The sequence below is a fragment of the Saimiri boliviensis genome, chromosome 14, assembly GCF_048565385.1.
Source record: "Saimiri boliviensis isolate mSaiBol1 chromosome 14, mSaiBol1.pri, whole genome shotgun sequence".
In the NCBI taxonomy this organism is placed as follows: Eukaryota; Metazoa; Chordata; class Mammalia; order Primates; family Cebidae; genus Saimiri; species Saimiri boliviensis.
The window spans coordinates 24,052,028-24,066,047 of record NC_133462.1 but is presented as its reverse complement, the minus strand read 5'-3'; the positions used below and the strand labels follow the sequence as shown (position 1 = coordinate 24,066,047).

At 45.3% G+C, this 14,020-nt stretch overlaps 1 long non-coding RNA gene across 1 annotated transcript in view; it reads right to left on the bottom strand.

Moving 5' to 3' along the window:
• The window catches only part of LOC104652815 (uncharacterized), a 46,795-nt gene extending 33,762 nt beyond the window's left edge, over positions 1-13,033 (bottom strand). Inside the window, exons 1-2 of the long non-coding RNA XR_012513404.1 lie at positions 5,189-13,033; positions 4,173-4,368 (exon numbers count right to left, since the gene is read on the bottom strand). This is a non-coding gene — a long non-coding RNA (uncharacterized LOC104652815). The remainder of the gene's footprint in view (positions 1-4,172; positions 4,369-5,188) is intronic.
• Positions 13,034-14,020: the final 987 nt, after the last annotated feature.

Here is a 14,020-nt window from a genome sequence, read left to right as displayed (position 1 = left end):
TCAAAGGCTTCCCATTAGGGCTCTACTTGGTCCTGTTTTGAAAATGACTTTTCCCCTCCGCTTCGCTCCTTTACACACACATATATATTTGCCCTCAAAGCCAGATATTTGCGGATCACACTAAGAGAGTATTATGAATATTCCAAACGCAAAGATAGCGCTGGGACAGGACGTCAGGCACAGAGGATGGCATGGGTGTACGCAGCCCCTTTACCCGGTGAGGAGGCAGGCTGCGTTATCACAATGCTCTCCTCCACACCATACCCCAGTCCCTCACATTAAACTCCTTGGCAACTGATCACTGATGACAAAAAATATCCGTACAGATGTAGAACTCCACCACTGCCATGAGTGTGCAGCCGCAGACTACCTTTCCATGCTAAGGAACATGCAAGTGTGTGATGCATGTGTGCACAGGCATTTGTGTGAGTGTGAGTGCATGCGTGCTGGAGCAAACCCTGGACTATTGTGGCAATATAAAGGCAGAGTTTCAAAAGTCTCTCATCGCCGTTCCCTCTTGCCTTATGAAGGTGCGTTAATCTCCAAAGTGAGACACACACAGGATAAACCAAAATATGACCCTAAGTGCTGAAGGCAAGCCAACGGACTTGGAAATAATCTGAAGACAGAAATATATAGGCAGCAAACATTTCAAGAGAAGGAGACTTGCCAGGAGGATTGATTTGAATACTCTGCCTGGAGATTTATTTAGCCTTATTGTCACAAGAGGCAATGCCCTGCCCCCAGCCACCCCCTCCCGACAGGCAGTGAAGGAGATGGCATAAAAACCTCTTTGACCGTGTGGCGATGGCTATGTCTTAGTAGAGGCTAAAAATGGATGAGAAGTATCGAAGAAATGAACTTCTGCGGTTTTCAAAAAACGGTTCAGAATAGATGAGCCAACTCCTTTACATGTTCAAAAGAAAGAGGGAACAATTTTGTGAAATGCTAAGGCAGTGCAAAGTGAATGTTAAATAGTTTTTATCCACCAAAAAAAAAAAAAAATAGACTTATTCAAATGCATGTCTTGCTTGTCTTAACTAAAGTGAAATTTCTTAAATCCAGCTGTAGTCTTATGGGTGGTGGGAGGTGGTGGCGGGGCGGGAGGGTGGGGGGACAGCGGAAGCACAGAACGCCTTCCCTGAGCTGAACATGGTGTCATTTTAGAAGCAGAGGCACACACGCTATTGATTTTTTTTTTAATACAAATTTGGCAGATTTCACATGATCCATTACATTTCTCAGGACGGTTAAGATGCAGCTTGCATGATTTATTCAGAATAAGGTCCATTTTTAGCTATATTTAAGTCTCCTATTTGTTATTTAACATGTGTTTAATGTTTTCTGCCCCCGCTGTGCACAGCTGCAAGCTGCTATTTTTTGGCAATTTTTGTGACTGGGAAGTGATTTGTGTCTTTGCAATCTCACCTTTCTATTCTGTGGCCTGCTGTTTTGATTTGTTCCTAAACTTTGAAAAATAAGTTGCTCTGTGTCGCGACCTCTGCTTCACTTTGCTGGGCAAACAGGAAAGCTTTAAGGGTACAACCAACCATGACAGCCCTCTTACAGGGCTTTTAGAACCACATCACGGGGAGCTGAAATTTCAGGAAATTTTTCATTTTAAAAAATGCCAAGCGTTCCCATCCCAGCCCCTCAGAACGGATTGAAGCTAGCGATTTGGAAAAACGTCCGTCCTCCAGTGAGAATGTCTGTCGTGATTGCATTTGATGCTGACGGGACTCTGCAGGGCTTAGCCAGGTAGGAACCAATGTGGTCCCTGTCACCTATGGACGGGAAAAGGCTGCGCCCCACACTCCACCCTCCACAACTGCGTTAGAAAACACACTCCAGGATTCTGGAAGCATGTGTCTCAGCAGAACGCTTACTGTAACTGCCTCTCTGAATTCATTCTTCCCTGAAGGAGGGTGTGCCACTCAGGGCTGTCTGTCCAGTGCCAGGTCAAAGATGCCCCATGTGCCCTTCTCTCCCCCTGCACATCTGCCCAGCCCAGCACAGGAAATAGGTGACAGACACACATTTGGAAGAACAGAGCACCAGACTTGGACAAAGAGTAGTCCTACGGGCCTGGTTTGGACCTCTCTTATGTAAGTGAAAGGGCTGCTCTTACCCGATTCCGTTAAACAAGACAATGACGCTGAGTAGCCTGGTGATTTATTTTTCCAAAGCCCAAATGATCCTGCTTAATATTGCTTGATATGTGCTAACCTTCCCTTTACAGGGCCCGCAATTGAAAGCCATGTTGCAGTGGTTTAATCCTGGCCTCTTACTTATCTAAAACACACTCTCTGACTGTGCTGTGAAAATTGAATCTTTTCCCCACAATCTTACTGACATGAAAAATATATAATACAGTAGATGATTAATGCAGTTATAAACTATACCTGAGATAAGATTTAAGTATTCATATTTCTATCATGTTAATACAACACGATAAACCCATGAAGCAAACTTGACCGGGGCATTTGTTATTCTGTCCAGCGTTCAATTATTCTTTGTCCAAATACAATTTAGGGGCTTGCTGTAATGCCGTCACTTGGTGAACACATTATGTGCTTCTGGGAGATAATAAGCTACCTCGATGGTCAGCCACGGAGACCCGCTCCGCAGAGAGCCCTACCAAACACCCAGAAACATGAAGACAGACCTCATGGGCCCTGGGCCGGGGAACAGGCCTCCCGGAAACCTCATTTGCACCAGTATGCCAAGCTCGTTTCATTCACCCTTCCTCCCTTTTATAAGAGTTCCCCCATTAAAGGAAAACTTACTTGCCGTAATCAAAAGGAAGCTTGACAATAAGTGAAACTGCTTAAAAGCTGCCTTCGCCTAATGCTGAATATCGTTTTTTGATCTGTGACTGTAGAGAAGCCATTTCTTTGTTGGCTCCAAATGGCCTCCCTTCGTTGTGCAAAGTGCTCACATGCGCCAGTGTGCCATTTACCACCCACCTCATTATTTTTATACTTCCGATGATGTCGATTTTGATTTCCAAATGCCAGCCATTTATAGCTCATTCTAAAACACACACACACACACAAAAATTAAGTGATTCACAATCTCTGCCATTAGCTGGGCTTTGAGGGCCTCTAAGTTGAGGACAAGCAGGATGGCACAGTGACCACGTACCTGCATGAGGCGTCCCAGATCCGTTTCTCATTAGCTAAGAGACCCTGAAGAAGTTTCTTTGCCTCTGTAAGTCTTGGTTTCCTGCCTAGGAAGGTAGAATGGTGTTTTCTATCCCTGAGGTTTGAAAGGCAATCACTGACAGTATGCAGCTTGCACGACATTCTCCATAAATGTTAACAGTCGCTGTATGGTCATTATTTCCTGGCTTCTCACTCCAACAAAGGAGCTGTCTGTGGACAACAGGCTCATTCTCAACACTATCTGTTCAAAGCTGGACAGGAGGGACTCATGGTGCCACATCTTGCTTCATGGGCTCTAGAAATTGTGGCTGCTTTGAGAGATGCTTTCTGCCCTTGGTATTCTGATCACAGTGCCTGGGAGGAGACGCACCTCTAAGGTTTCTGGGGACAGGCAAGTCAGGCTACATTTCTTAGGAGGCTCGCTCGGTACCCAGCACAGATGGAGCTCAGTGCGGACGTGAACTCTGAGGTATAGGGGTGTTAGAAATGCAAATTGGTGTGATACAGCATGTACACAATCTTCCTGGGAGTGTCTGCACACAAGTCCTATGATTCCCTTTGACTTATTTGATTTCGTTTTATGTTTCGGATTTTTCTCTTTTTAGAGACAGGGTGTGGCTCTGTTGCCCAGGTTGGAGTACACTGGTGCAATCAGAGCCCACTGCAGCTTTGACCTCCAGAACTCAAACAATCCTCCCACCAAAGCTTCCCAAGTAGCTGGGACTACAGGTGTACAACACCACACCCAGCTAATATTTCAAATTTTTATAGAGACATGGTCTTACTATGTTGCCCAGGCTGATCTCGAACTCCTGGCTCAAGTGATCCCCCAATCTCAGCCTCCCAACTTTCTGGAATTACAGGTGTGAGCCACCACGCTCAGCCTAAATCACTTTTAGTTATGACCCATCTGTAACAAGGCCAAGTCCCCAAGTACTGACAGAGAGCACACCTGAGCGGGCATCCAGTGGTCTTCAAAATCAATACCAGGAGTATAGGAGAACTCACTGTTTTCTGACTCTCTCTCCAAAGTCCAGTCCTCTGGGGTGGAAACTGGGGAATCCATCCTTCACATTTGCCACACAGTGGACAAGTTGTGAGGAGAAAGGGACCTCTGTGCTTGTTTGGGGCCAGGATGAGATGGTCCATTGGATTGGCTCCTGGTGGCCAGAGAGAAACAAGAAATCGGCCACAGTCTCCTGGTCTAAGGACAGGAAGAGATGTTGGGAGAGAAGACAAGAGGGTTATTCGCTAGATTGAATAAGCCCCATCAGTGCTGGACTGCAATTACCTTAGGGTGGAGATTGGGAGGTGGAGGCTGCCTTCATGCCTACTCAGCAGAAACGGATGTATTAATGCTTGCATTATAAAGCTTCATGAAGTCAGGTATTTCCACGACTGCCTTTCTAAAACAAAACAGCTTTATGCATGGAGCCCTGGCCCCAAACTACTCTTTGTCCAAGCCAGATGCTCTGTTCTTCCAAATGTGTGTCTGTCTCTGACTTCCTGTGCTGGGCTGGGCAGGTGTGCAGGGGAAGAGAAGGGCACATGGGGCATCTTTGACCTGGTTCTGGACAGAGAGCCCTGAGTGACACACCCTCCTTCAGGGAAGAATGAATTCAGAGAGGCAGTTACAGTAAGCGTTCTGCCGAGACACGTGCTTCCAGAATCCTGGAGTGCGTTTTCTAACGCAGTTGTGGAGGATGGAGTGTGGGGCGCAGCCTTTTCCTGTCCATAGGTGATAGGGACCACATTGGTTCCTACCTGGCTAAGCCCTGCAGAGTCCCGTCAGCATCAAATGCAATCAGGACAGACATTCTCACTGGAGGACGGACGTTTTTCCAAATCACTGAGGGGCTGGGAATGGAAAAACTTGGCACTTTTTTTAAAATAAAAAATTCCCTGAAATTTCAGCTCCCAGTGATGGATGCTCTCAGTGAATACTAGCTTTTGTCAGAGTGAATTTCTTGCTTTCAGTTGCAGGGTCAGAAATGTGTAATTTGGAAATATTGGGAATGACGTACCTGGCATGACCCTTGAGGGTTCAGTATTAAAGGAGGGCTCTACAGGGAAGGGTCAGAGCCCAGCCCTCCGCCAGCTGCTCGCCCACCGCTCCTCCAGGCCAGCGACCTGCACATCACCCTCAGTCTGGAGTTCTTTTCTTCGCCCAGACCTGGGAAGAAACAGGCCTGTGTTTTCATTCTATGAGAGTGTTTGGCTATTCCCATAGGAGGGGTGGCCTTGGTGTGGGTTGCTGACTTGGGCAAGAGAGCCCTCCATCCCCCAAATATCCCCTTTCTGCTCTTAGGTTTTGAAACATCTTTAACAAGGAAAAGACATGTTTTGCTTTGTTGGTGAGATACTTTTAAAATGATGTTCATTTTGAAAATGGTTCTTTCACCAAAATTGAAAGGAGAGCGTTTCTCCTAAGAGTGTTTTTAGGAGGAGAAAGAGGAAGGCTATAAATCCCAGGAAGCTGCCATATTCCCAGCAGCAGTAAATATTTGCTTAATAAATGGATAAATGACTCTGGGTATCTGGCAAGAATGGGTACCACAGTTCCTGAGAAGGACCCTCCTAGAGGCCATTTGTATCCTTTTCTACCTCCAGCAACGGACAGAGCGCAGGCATGGAAGATGAATTTCATAAATGTTTGCTGAATGGAACTGAAGAAAAGGAGAGCCTAGCATGGAAAAGTCCGCTTTGCTGACGTCAAAAATGGATGCAGTTCTCTTGATGTCAGCCCCCCAAATACTTCCCCATCCTTGGACACACGGGCTGTGTCTTCATACAGTGGTCATGATATTGTCCCTACCTGTTTCTTGTTCTGACTCTTCTGACATGGTCTGCCTTGCTATCAAGATTCTTCTCATGTTCATTGATTCCTTTAACTCTCATTGCATCCTCTCCTCAGTCCCTCAGTTGATAACTTTTAAACCTGAATATCCGTATTTCCCATGGTTATCTCATGGACACAGGCTGGGACCACTCCCCAAAGCCATCTAGAAAGACGACCTTTTCTCCCTTCTCCATCTTTACAGCAAACCATCAACCCGATGTTAAGGAAAGGTACAACCATCAGAACATGTCAGCAAATAACCTAAGTGTAAAATTGTCTTGTGACCCAACCATCCTGGCTTGTCCGTGACCATCCCAGCTTAGCACTGGAAGTCCCTTGTCCCTGGAAAACCCTTAGTTCTAGGCAAACCTGGAGAGTTGTTCAGCCTGCACGCAATACCATGTCCAGCAGTTTACTCCAAAGAAATAGCCATAGAGGTGTGTCAAGACTTAACCACAAGGTTTTTGCCAGAGCGTTATTTAAAACATGAAAACACTGCCAATGAGCTAAAATCCAACAAGAAAGCAGCACCTAAGAACTATGATGTCATTGCCACACAGTAGGTCACTGTGCTGCCATGACAAAGTATGTGCTGGAGGAAGCTGCGGAGACCTGGAGAAGATGGAGAGGGTGGTATAATATTGAAACATAAATGATTCAGACTCAGGTGAATGTGCATGTATGCTACATATACTTAGCGCTTTGGGCTCTGGAGCTAATCCAGCTAATTAAATACTGGCTTTGCCATTTACTAGCTATATAATAAAGAGTAAATTATTTAATTCTTCCATGCCTTGGTTTCTTCATCTGTGAATATGACTGACTACAGCACCTGGCCGGGTGCTGTGCCTCATGCCTGTAATCCCAGCACTTTGAAAGGCCGAGGCAGGCGGATCACCTGAGGTCAGGAGTTCGAGACCAGTCTGACCAACATGGAGAAACCCCATCTCTACTAAAAATACACAATTAGCCAGGCATGGTGGCACAAGCCTATAATTCCAACTACTTGGGAGGCTGAGGCAGGAGAATTGCTTGAACCCAGGAGGCAGAGATTGCGGTGAGCAGAGATCACACCGTTTCACTCCAGCCTAGGCAACAAGAGCGAAGCAAAACTTCATTTCAAAAAAAGAAAAACAAACAGCACCTACCTTATCAGGCAATAGTGAGGATTTCATAGGTTCCTATAGACAAAGCACTGAGCACAAAGACCCGCTGATAGAGTTTGGATATTTTTTGCTGCCTGTATGAGTCTATTCTCACACTGCTATAAAGAAATACCTGGGGGTGGGTAATGAAGAAGAAAAAGAGGTTAATGTGGCTCATGATCCCACAGGCTGTACAGGAAGCATGATGCTGGCATCTGCTCAGCTTCTTGGGAGGCCTCAGGAAATGTATAGTTATGGTGGAAGGCAAGAGGCGAGCGAGCACTTCACATGACCGGGTCAGGAGGAAGAGAGAAAAAGAGGAAGTGCCACACACTTTTAGACAACTGAATCTCACAAGAACTCACTGACACAATGACAACACGAAGGGGGATGGTGCTCGACCATTCAAGAGAAACCCCTGCCATGCAGGTGATGGACCACCTGACGTCGGGAGTTCGAGACCATCTTGGCCAACATGGTGAAACCCCATCTCTACTAAAAATACAAAATCAGCTGGGTGTGACGGCACATGCCTGTAATCTCAGCTACTCAGGAGGCTGAGGCAGGAGAATAGCTTGAACCCAGGAGGCAGAGGTTGCAGTGAGCCAAGATTGTGCCATTGCACTCTAGCCTGGGCAAAAAGAATGAGACTCTGTCTCAAAAAAAAGAAAAAAAAAAAAAAAGAAAAGAAAAAAGAAACCCCCCCCTGCCACGATCCAATTACCTTCCAGTAGGCCCCACCTTCAGCATTGCAGCATTGAGGATTACAATTAAGCATGAAATTTGGGCGAAGACACAGATCCAAACCATATCACTGCCCAAATCTCATGTTGAAATATAACTCCAGTGCTGGAGGTGGGGTCCAGTGGGAAGTATTTGGATTATGGGGGTGGATCTCTCATAAATGGCTTGAGCCATCCTCTTGATGGTGAGTGAGCTCTTGTTCTGAGTTCACAGGAGAACTAGTGGTCTAAAAGTGAATGACATCTCTCTCATACACACTCTTTCTCTCGTTCCTGCTCTTGCATGTGAGACACCTACTCCCCCTTCACCTTTCACCGTGAGTGAGAGCTTCCTGAGTTCTCAACCAAAACTGAGCAGATGCTGGTTTCATGCTTGTATAGCCTACAGAACCATGAGCCAATTAAACCTCTTTCCTTTACAAATTACCCAGACTCAGGTCTCAGGTATTTATTTAGAGCAGTGCAAGAACAGCCTAACACACCAGCACAGAGCAGGCACTCAACAAATAGTTGCTGCTGCTGCTGGTAGTGGTAGTGGTGGAGGAGGAAATGGTTATTGAGCCTGTGCCACATGTCAGGCTTGAGGCTAAGCCCTTGTGACTTCCTTCATTTAATTCTCATGAAGTCCCCATAATCCAGTTTCAAGAGTTGCCAAAGCTCCCACACTGGTAAATCGTGAGCGCTGATTCAAGCACCGGCCCCTGAAGTCATCACTGAGAGCACCTGGCTGTGCATTGGTGAGTAACACGTGACACTGTTGTTATCATCCATGCACAAGCTAACTTAGCCCTGGACAGCAGCATAACTGCTTGTCAGCATCTCATCTCTGCTGAGAGTCATTAACTTTAAGGCAGCACAGAAGAGAGCCGCCTGACACTCAGATCTGTGATTGTCAATTACTATGCCTTTAGAAAGATGCTACCATGATTCACAATGGACCCAAAATGTTCTTGTGGACAAAGAAGACTGAACGTCACACGCTGGACAAAGGTGGTGGAAACTGCCAGATTCCCAGTAATAGGCCAAGGAATTCCATAGTTAGGAGAGCTCTAGGTGTCAAACTCATGAAGGACTTTCTCTCGGGTATTAAACATCTATCTGCCTAAAGCCTCCAACTGACTTTCAAGAGAAGACCCTTCTCTTCAAAGAAGACATGACTGGATTAAGGGGAAAAAAAGGTTATTCAGAAGTTTAATCAAATAGGAAATGCAGACCAATACCTAATATTCTTTGATGTGCTTCAAAGATAGGCTGTCAATCATTAAAAGTGTTTGAAGATATTGCAATCAAGATTACAAATATGGGATTTGGAGAGGCAGGAGCTCCCGGGAAGTGGGGCATCACTGCTCATGGCCAAGAGTAATTGGACGTAAAGAAAGCATAGATTCAACTTCTGATAACTTTAATTGTGATTTAGAAAAACCAATCAGAACGAAATTGAATGGATAAATGAACATCTTATTGCGGGCTGAAAACATTTTTCTGTTCAATTCATTAGTGTCACCCCATTCCCAAATAAAGAAGCTATGATGTTCTTATGACTAATGGTGTTGTAATGTTTAGGAAAGAAGGAGTGTGTGTGTGTGTGTGTGTGTGTGTGTGTGTGTGTGTGTGTAATATATATAATACTACCTTGTGTTATATATTTCTTAATTATATATTATTCTATACATTATATATCTCTCTCAAAAGATTCATAATAATAATAATGATAATTATATTTGGGCAGTGAGGCCATAGATGTTTTCAAATTTTTCCTCGTATCCTTCAACTGAATTTTCTACATTATCCTCAATGACAATGCCCAATTTCAGTAATAAGAAAACTCACACTGAAGAATGCAGAAATATCTGACACCAAACCTACGCAGTCCAAAGCTGTTTGCTTTCTAGTTTCTGTGCTAAACCCAACTTGCACCTTCAAAACACCGTTCCTGTTACATGCATACAGTAATGTTTCATCAAAATTGCATTTGGACTCACATCCCTGGACAGTGGGTTGTCAGAGATTAAGATGGGTGCCTCTAAATTCTGGGGGACGGGCTACCTATTGAGCCGTAGGTAGTGCCTGCATTTTGTTACCCATGGTGACAGCTGCCAATGTGTGAGTGAATGTGAAATGTCAAGTTCTCTGGCACCATTCCTGGAAGAATCTGTAATTTACTGGCTTCGTCATGTCACTGTCTGAAGTATTGCCTGTGAGACAGGCTATGACCCACCCTGGATCTTGGCCCAGCTTTCCTTAGGGTTCTCTGAAGGCCACTTTCCCGTGAGGGTCCTTTGGTGGGAGCCCTTCCCACTCATTTTCCTTTTGGTTCAAATTTATCCTAGGGAAGTGAATGGGGTCTCTGGCAACTTCTTATTTTTTTTTCCTGCCTGTATTTCTGGGTGAAGTCCCATGGAGGCACCAAGTGTGGAGCGGGGGATGCTGCTCGCCCCATCTTATTTTAAACCATAATCAGGTGGCAGGAGCCTTCAGCAATCAGGAAGGAAGGGACAACCGGAGAGTGGCAGGAGTGAGCCGAGCTGACTCCAAAACGGCTTTGGTATTTGCTGGAGGCCTCACACAGACGATGCCTGCCAGTTCCGTTTTTATTTTTTATTTTTTATTTTTTAATACCAATTCAGTCAACACAAGCTAGGCAGTGTGTGGATCACTTTTTTTTTTTTTTTTTTTTGTAATTGCTGCAAATGAAATGCATAATTAAATGCTGTAAATTAAAAACTGACACTGGATGATCTCACTATGTCTGATCCAACAAAACAACTCACCCCAAAATGTGGAGAAAGCAGAAGCCTTTCTTCATCCGTGCGCATTCTAGCCTCTGTGGAGGACAGGCAAGCCTGCAAATCTATACATCAGGAAAAGTCGTCAATCCTGCCACTCCTGAAAATAGTGATACACTGAACTCCTGAGTGCTCTGTGGCCGGCAGTGTGCATGTGGGAAAATTGCATGCTATGGGCATTCTCCTCTTAAGCAAAGATTCACTCTAGTCAGACAGAAGGAACTAGTCCACTTGGTCAAACAATGAGACAATGAACTGACAGAAGAATAGAAGACAGAGGTGGGCATGGAGGAAGGTGTGAATTCAAGTCTAGGCAGACACCCGAGTCTGAATCCATGGGATTCATGTCGATTAGTGCAGTCCCAGTTTGAATAACTGGCTAAGCCAAAAGTGGCCAGACTCATCTCATTGTTAAACAGAATGAAGGACATTGATGTTGAAGCAAGATCAGCCCTGATCTCTCTCTTAAACGCCAAACTCAAAGTTTTATCAGTTACATCCCTCTCTTTGCATGCTCAGGCAACACCTAAGTCAACATGGTCATGACAAATACCATTGGTTCCTGGCTTGGTTGATGGACAAAAGAAAACAAAGTGTCTCCCTGAGCCCTCTGGTATCTACCCACCCTACACTACAAGCTCACGCCATTCATGGCACTCAGGGGGCCTGCTGTTGTCTGCTCTCTTTGCCATCTTGCCTCTGGTGTTTCTCCTTTCCTGTGTGCCCTCCACCATGACACCACCAGAGATGGCTGTCTGAATGTGGGTGGGTGCATTCCACCTTCTTCATTGGAAATGCTTACTAACTCTCCCCCGGCTGTAGGATAAATCACAAACATGTCAACGTGTCCTTCAGGACCTTCTTGATCCTTCGATCTAGTAATGGTCAAGCCTGGATGCGACAGCACCCTCCAAAGACCTAACCCCAGCCAGGAGAGAGAACTTGCCTTTGAATGGGCCATTCTCTTGGGCCTCCCAAAGTACTGGGATTACAGGCGTGGGCCACCACGCCCAGCCAGGTACCAATATATTCTTAATAAATCATTCCTGATGATTAAGATGATAAGAAAGGTGATCTTTTTCCAGAGATTAACATCCACAGTTAGCCAACTCAGGAAGCAGCATACATTGACTTCCCCAGTACGATCTCATGAGACCATCGTGGTACGTGCTGTCTGCCTTTGACCGAAACATTGCTATGCTATGCAAAACGTTAAGAAAACTAGAACATAATTATATGTGCTAGACTTTAATAAAACTGGCAGTGAATAGGCTTGTTCACAGCAGCATGGCCACAAATGCAAGTGATGCCTTGTGCTGCAACCTTAGGATGGCTATGACGTGGTGTCACCAGGAGATAGGAATTTTTCAGCCCCATTATCATTTTATAAGACTATCATAGTACATGTAGTACACGCTGTCTAGCATTGACTGCAACATTGCCATGTAGGACACCAGCAACTCAGACAGGAAAAAAGTTACAATTCCCAAGAGCAGTACCAAGTAACCGAGGCCATCTTCCAAAATCAACACAAAGTACCTGGGCATTTTCCTCCCCTTTCTTCCCTGCTTACCTGGCCCAGACAGGCTGCTGCAAACCCTCAGTCTTCAGAGAAACTTAAAGCTTCAGTCTGGCTCTGTCAATCACGGGTCTTTCGGAAAGATTCAAATTCATTAGGAAGGGGAAGAAAAGCCTTTAAGAAAATGTTGTCAGAAAGAATCAATCAGTTTAAACATTTAAAAGTAAAATGTGCGACAGTTAGTCTCTGTGGGAAGGTTTTGATATTGCAGGGCGTTCCCTTCTGGAGCCCCACGTTCTGAGGTTTCCTTCTGAGGCTGGGCTGTTCTTGGGGCGAAGGCAGGGGAGGAGGCAGCAGCAGCCTGTGAGCTGGGGGTGCTGAGGTTGAGTGAGAAGTGGCAGTGTTATTCTCGACCACATCTCACATTGATATAAAGAGATGACAGGCTTTCAGGTTCTTTATCAGTCACGGTAGAGCATAATGATCACCTGATCTTGTTTTCTGGCTGGAATTGGAGTATCCTATGCATTCCTCTTTTTGTTTCTTTATTAGAGACAGGGTCTTCCCCTGTTGCCCAGGCTGAAGTACAGTGGTACTGTCAGATCATAGCTCACTGCAGCCTCGAACTCCCCTACTCAAGGGATCCTTCCACCTCAGCGTCCTGATTAGCTGGGACTACAGGTGTGTGAGACCATGCCCATCTAATTTTTTATAGAGAGGAGGGTCTCACTATGTTGCACAGGCTGGTGTTGAACTCCTGGCCTCAAGTGATCCTCCTGCCTCAGCCTCTCAACGTGCTGGGATTAAAGGCGCGAGTCACCATGTCCAGTCTCTACTAATTCTTCTTGAAAAGAGGGAAGAAAGAGAGAAAGGAGAAAGGAAAGAAGAAAGGGAGGGAGGGAGGGAAGGAAGAAGGAAGGGAACAAGGCAAATAAGAAAGGAGATGGAAGAGAGGGTGGGAGGCAGTGAGATAGGGAGGGGGAGAAGAGGGAGGGAGGGAGGAGAGAGGGGAGCGACCTTCATCCATTTGCACTTGATGGTGTTACAGGCTCCCCACTTTGTGCCACCTGCTCTTCACAGTGGCTCTCTGAGCTAGTTACCTTTGGCTTCATTTTTGTGGTGCAGAGGTGTTAAATAACTTGCTTAAGCACATGCGGCTAGCTGAAGGCATACTCAGAATCCACTCTTTTAACACGTTTTTTTAAATGCAAAAAGGGAGAAATAAAGACAAGTAAAAGTGAAAATACTTTCGCCAACCGCGAGGTATCATTCCAGATATAAAGGGGCACAACAGACCACCTTTGGAATAGAGTTTGGAGGCGGGGGTGGGGATGAAGTGGGTGAGAGAGGGATTTTGGGGGGGAAAAGGGGGGCTGAGGATTCTACCTGACACCCTTGTCACTGGGTCAACATCCAAAGAGTCTCTGGGATGGCTCTTCCTGAGTGAAAATTACTTAATAAATCCAATTGCATACAGTTTTAAGTAAAGTGACAATTTCTTGAAACATCAGAGTAAAACCCAACCAACAGAGTTAAAAAAAAAAAAAAAAAAAAAAAAAACTTTAAGTAGTTTCTTCTATTGGTCTCTCAGGAACTCAAATCTTCACTCATTGGCAAACCAAACAGCTGTCTGCATGGGAAACTTTCAAAAGCTTTAGCAAATACCCTGTTCCGGTTTCTCTCTGCCAGTGAATTTCCTTAAACACCTCCCCTGCCAACCAGCAATTCCACCACTGGATATGATGATGGCCTAGGACTTTTACTTTTGTTCACATGTAAACATCTTAGTAACAGACAACCTACATGTTGTCAGTCACCAACGTG